Here is a 6,483-nt window from a genome sequence, read left to right as displayed (position 1 = left end):
GTCTTTGTGTTAGACTCTAGTCATTAAATTACAGACACACCATTTTCTCCCGATCTCTGTCACTGGAATTATGGCATAGCCACTTGCCAAGCTGGTCTTGTTCAGCAAAACGGAAAACAGAATAGCTGCAACCCGTGTTTGAGCAGGTGTATGTATATGTATGAGTGTTCTTGTCATATATAGGGGAGGGTCATACCTGAGCATATTTCCTCCCCTAAAGGCTGTAATTATCAAGTCGTTTGTCTAGAAATGGAACTGTTTGCTTGGGGTATCTGGGACTTATCTAAAAGAAAGCTACCTTTTATCCTAGGTATTTAGGTCTTTGAACAACCATTGCTTATTAGAATCTTCATTGCAGCCTCAATGAGCAGGTAGGGAGTAATTTTCTTGTCTAGAAGAGAGTATAGAAGAAACAGGGGCCATTCAGGTAAGTCTCAGGCAAGAGAAGAAGCCTCTATATTGGGCTTCTAGCTGAGGTGGCCCCTTGGTTCTACCTCGGTGTTCCTTGTGGAATTGATAGCATTGGGTCTGCTTGTTATGGTTCTCCTTCTGGTCTCCATATTTTACATCCTAGCTCATAGAGAAGAGACTGAAGGCCAAGTTCAGCTCCAGTACAAACTGCAAGTAGTTCTTCATTGAGAATCAATGATCAGCTCTGCTCATGATTTTCTCACCTTTCATCTTTTGCAGAAAAATAGGACAAAGAAGTGGGATGAAATTCAAGAAAGATCCTGTAGTTTGGAGAGCTTGGTCCTGTGCATCATCCTCTTTTTATTACCTCGTTTCCCTATAATAGGAATCTTCAATCTGTATATTGACATTTACTCAATCTTTGTTACTTCTCAATTGCTGTATTTGTTAAATTCTTATCACTTACTCTTCTACTCCTCCTCTCCAAGGGATGAGCCCATCTTTGATTGGGATATCAGACATGATTATTCCACTTCCATGATCAAGAATAGTAACATTCCTTCGATGATCGCACTTCTTCACATTTTGTTTCTCTGTGTCTCTTTTTCCTCTTCAAATAAGCAGTCAATTATTTATTTATTAAACTCTTACTATGTCCCAGGCATTGGGTTCACATGTGGTGAGGCAACAAAAAAAGATAAAAGTATTTTTCTAGTCTGAAGGAATTTATATTCTATTGCAGGAAAGTGAGGAAATCAATAGGTCCTTATATAAATGTATATAAACAATCTTGTATGCCAACTGAAAACAAGACAAATTCATTGTAGGTAGTTTGGGGGAACTCCTAGCAGTGGAAGACAGCACGGTATCTTTTAGGAGGTTGTAACTGAAGTCTATTTTCAGTCAATTAGTGGGAATATTTGTTACAGCCCAGAGTTTAACACCAAGAAATTTGAGCTAAAAGACTTAGATGCTAACCAGCTGTTTTACCATGGAAAAATCACATAACCCCTCTCAATATTAGCTACCTCATTCTATTCTTCTTTCTTTGCCAAAGAAGACCATGCCATCAGAGAAATGATGACATAACTTGGACTTGACTTTGTTTTGAGTGAGGCAGGGCTGTGCATGTCACCAGCCTCACTTCTCCACCAGAGTCATCTGAATCCGTGACCAGATATTCCTCAAGATGACTGGAGATGACCAGGATGTACTTGGAGACCTTGAGCCCTTTAGACCAAGGATTTTGCAGGTACTCACTTAGGGTGAGGCAATGCCCATTCGTTGAATAAGCCTGTTTAAGAAGCAGCCAGGGCATGGCCCCTTTAAAGAGGTCAAGAAAAAGAAAGACATCAGGCTGAGTGGGAACCAGCAACAGTTACTATTGATAATCAGCTACCTCATTAAAATGTAAGTAAATGTAGCTTTGTGTGAGGATGTAATGGGATAACTTTTGTACAGTGTCTGGCAAACCTCAAAAGGATTTATAAATTCTAGGTGCTATTTCTAATGGTGTAGTGTTTGTCTTTCTTTCTCAAAGAGGATCATGACATCAAGATGATGAAATGATTTGCAGTTGACTTTGATTTGAGGGAAGGAGGGCTGTGCAATGTCACTGGTCCCACTTTCTCCTCCAGAGCCATCTGAGTCCAGTGACCAGATATTCATCAGTACAACTGAAGGTGGCCCAGGATGCAATGTGAGACTGAACATTTTAGGCTATGATGTTATTAGATTACCACTTTGAGTGAGATATATCCATTCAATTAACAGGCTTGTTTAAAAAGTTAATGAAGGGATGAACCCTTTAATAAAAAAAAAATAAAAATGCGAGGTAACAAACCTAAGGCTTCCTGAGTAAAAGAGACAAAGTATTTAGTATTTGCATTCACTCTGTGCTAGGTGGGTAGGGAACTATTATCCAATCTATGAGCTCCAGATTGAATTGGGCTTAAGGCTTGGTCTTTCAGCAAGAAATCTAGCCATTAAACCCAACAGAAAAAAAGGCATGTACCTTCCCCTGAGTAGAGTACCCCAGGCAAGGACAGAGTGAAGAGGAGAGGAGAGGAGAGGAGAGAAGAGGAGAGGAGATGAGCTGCTACTTATTCACAGATTGTGTTTGTTCTTCATTCCCAAAGATATTTCTAATGTCAGCACTAATAATAAATGTAACAATAACAGAGGTAATAAATTTGCTGTGGCAGAGGTCATGAGGGCATGCATTCTCGAAACAGAAGATAGCCAGGAGACATATGAAGTTTCAAAAGTCATACATAAGATTTTAATAATAGTCATATTGTGAGAGACTAACTATATTTCCCTTCTTTTTATCCCACCCCATTATTGTATTCTCTTCTTTCACCCTGTCCCTCCTTAAAAGTGTTTGCTTCTGATTGCCCACTCCCCCAATCTACCCTCCCTGCTATTACCTCTACATATAGTGAGCTGGGTGCCAAAGTGGATACAGTTCTCAGCTTGCAGTCTGGAAGGCTCATCTTCCTGAGTTCAAATATGGCCTCAGACACTTAATAGCTATTTTACTCTGGACAAGTAAGTTCCTCAAATGTAAAATGAGTTAGAGAAGGAAATGACAAACCGTTCTAGTATTTCTACCACAAAAATCCCTAATGGAGTTACTGAGATTTGGACATGATTGCAATGACTTAAAAACAATAACAACTCTACCTATGTGCACGAGCCTCCATAGTTGGTATATTGGCTCTCTTAGCAGAAGGGATTCCTCAGTTCATAATGCAGTAGTTTTTGATCTGTTATATTGCGAAGGGTTGTACATAATGTTTTTCTGTTGAACACAAGTATACCTATGCTAATCTCAAATCTCATTTGGATTACATGACTCCTTAGGATACATTCAAGACTTAGCTATTTCAATATTACATGAAGCTCACAACAATCTAAAGACACAGGAAGGGGAGGGATTATCATCCCAACTTTCCTAATAAAAATAAGTGATTCTGAGAAACGAAGTACTTTGCATAATGCAATAAAAAGTTTTACGAGTCATATCTACAAATCAAAATGAAATACTTTGAAATTAAATTCCAATATCTTCTCACTATTCTTACTATATCTCATCAATTTACTCAGGTATATTTTGTAATTTCTTTAAGGTTGTGGATCTTAAACGTTTTGTGTCATCCCTTTTTAATTTTGGCGAAATCTTCGATTCTCTTCTAATGAAAGATTTTTAATGAATAAAATGAAATAAAATATATAGAGATTACAAAGGAAATCAATTTTATGCCAACATATTCATCAACACTTTTTTTGAAAGTACATAGAACCAAGTTAAAGACACCTGCTTATGTGAAACTCTATCAAGATAATGATCGCTATAACTTCTAATACACCCCCTGCATAACCCCTCAGAAACGTTTATACACATGTCATTCAAACAACATTAATTCAGAGCTTATGACACACTGCACTGAGAGAAAAGGACAAAAGACAAACTATTCCTTCCCCTTAATGCGACATTATATCCAAGCTATGAGTGAAATTTATGCCATATATATGGAAACCAAAATTATGGACAATAAACTCAATCGTATTGCTTATTTAAGCTAAACATTTCTTACAGTCAGCTCTTCTTGAGATCCTTGATGCTGAGAAGAGAGAAAGCAATGAAATGGAATTAAAAGGGTAAAGAAGCACTGTTTGTTAAATCTCAAGAAATTCTTGGTATCCCAGCCTGATGTGCTCAGAATACTTTCAACAGTTTTCTATTTTTCGTGGCAATTGATCTGGGATGAATGGTCAATATGAGAACAAAATAAAAGTTGAGAAAGCACTTGTTCTTTATTTCCGTTTATTCCTGTACCTCTGTATCACTCATTAGAAGAATAAAGGAGTGAAACAACATGTCTTTTAAGGTTACTTGTAATTTACTTCTAAAGTTCAATGTCTCTGCGTCCCAATAGGTAATGGGTGCATTATAGCTTAATGAGACAGAAGATTTTCAGTCCTACAATGGGCACAACAAATTTGGGGCAACTTGGTGTCAGTGGTAATCAGAATAAAAGGACTGACTGTTGGATAGCATAGGGACAGAAGGGCAGGAGCATGTGTCACCCAGAGACTTTTTTCTTTAAAATCCAATATATAAATTAGAAAAATGGGACTTCCTGTATTAAAGAAAACAAAAGTGCCTACTAGAAGCAAAATGGCTTTGGTAGCTCTGTTCTCAGGGTAGGTTTTTGGGGAGAGACTGGTGCTGTGAATATGCTTGATTTGATGGCTGTGTCTGTATAGGGTAAATACCATGTAGCCACTGGAACAGACCATGAGACACACAAGAATAGTATCATGAACAAATGTTGCAATTATAATTATTAAATGATCTGTGTTTGACATATCTATAGATCTATACCCAAGGTTGCATCCATCTTTACTGTCTGTGCTATTCTTTGAACACTGAAGAATACAAACCTAACTACAATTACTAGCATATTGAAGAGCCAGACAAGAAAGATGCAGGGAATAATGCATTTTGGAGCTCTAATTTTGAGCTCTGTCCAGATGGATTTATTGGGAGTGAGGAAGATGGCCTGGAAAGCACTTAGTAGGCACGTGATCTAAGAGAAAGACCACGGGGCAATACCTGCAGGTAAATTATGATTCTAGTGCCCACGCCATCCAGGAAACATGCCATTCCCCATGCCCTTGCTAAGGTAGGGGTTCCCCTTAAGAGAAGCAACAGGATATTAGAGAAGGTCAAATGGATGATAATTAGGTTAATGGGTTTAGTTCTAGTTGCTTCAGTGAGGAAATGAAAGCTATATAGGAATAGGAGGAAACAGTTCCCTAGGACACCAATACCAGTAAGATGCAGGTATACTATTCCTAGAATTTTGTTGGCAGAAAGCATTCCTTAGATGTCTTGAGAAGAGAATATGCTGTCATCTATTGGGACCTGTGGACAAACATAGGGAATTATGTCAGTTAGTCACTAACCAATTAGAAATTGCTTGCCATGTGCCAGGCACTTTGCTGTATGTTGAGGATGCATTAGAAGGGAAAGTAAAACTATCTTTGCATTTCGAGAACTCACAGCTAAATGGTGTGAGATAAAACTTGTAAATAGTTATGTAGAAACAAAAAGTGTGTGTATATGCACGTGTGTACATATATACACACATATATACATTCACACACATGCATGCACACATATGCATACATATATGTATGAAAAATTGAATAAAGTAAATAGAAGGAAGGCAATCAGAATAAAAGGAATCAGGAAAGACTTCCTTTAGAAAGTTAGAATTTTGCTGGGACTTGAATGAAACTAGGAAAACTGGGAGGTAGAAATAAGTAGGGAGAGAATGACAGGAAGCATGTAAAGCAGCAAAAATGCATGGAGGCTCTGTTCTCAGAACGGGAATGAGTCTATTGTCATTAGTTCAAAGAGTAATTGGGAATAGAAGCCATAGAACAACGTTAGAACAGTAGGATGGGGCAGTTGCTGAATGGATGAAACAGCAGAAGATTTTATATTTTCACATGGTTTTCATAAGCAACCACTGGGGTTTACTGAGTAAGACGGAGTGAATGGATTAACTCTGTGTCTGAAGAAGATAATTTTGGGATATGAGTAGAGCATGGATTTTATATATGCAGGGTTTTTTAGTTAAATTCCCTAACTTAATGTGGTATAGGAAGAAGAGACAATCTTCTGAGAAAGTGGGTGTTAATTTATCATTAAATCGCAAATTAATTGGATGACAAACTGTTATATCCCATCCTTTCCTAGACATAGAGCCTTTCAAACATGTTCTTTGAAATCATACTTTCTTCCATTCTCTCTGTCCTTCCTTTTCTCACCTTCTATCACTGCTGCAGTAGCTAACATTACTTATCCAAAGGGAATCTTTGGAGAATCAACTCTAATCTTGAGCATGCTCTATATTTGATTACTTTGTCCCTTGTCCCATCACCAATCATATCCGGCCAATATACTCTATTACATTTTCCAAACAAGTGATTTCTTTCATTCTGATCAGAAGCCCATGGAAAAAAATCTGGAGGAAATCAGAAAACCAAGTATACTGC

The 6,483-nt window shown here is 37.8% G+C and overlaps 1 pseudogene; it reads right to left on the bottom strand.

The window, feature by feature from the left end:
* Positions 1-4,371: 4,371 nt before the first annotated feature.
* On the bottom strand, positions 4,372-5,299 carry LOC140511027 (vomeronasal type-1 receptor 3-like; annotated as a pseudogene).
* Between the last annotated feature and the right edge of the window lie 1,184 nt (positions 5,300-6,483).

This window comes from Notamacropus eugenii, chromosome 6 (assembly GCF_028372415.1).
Source record: "Notamacropus eugenii isolate mMacEug1 chromosome 6, mMacEug1.pri_v2, whole genome shotgun sequence".
Taxonomy (NCBI): Eukaryota; Metazoa; Chordata; class Mammalia; order Diprotodontia; family Macropodidae; genus Notamacropus; species Notamacropus eugenii.
The sequence above is the reverse complement of the archived record's forward strand: the minus strand, read 5'-3'. Positions and strand labels throughout refer to the sequence as shown.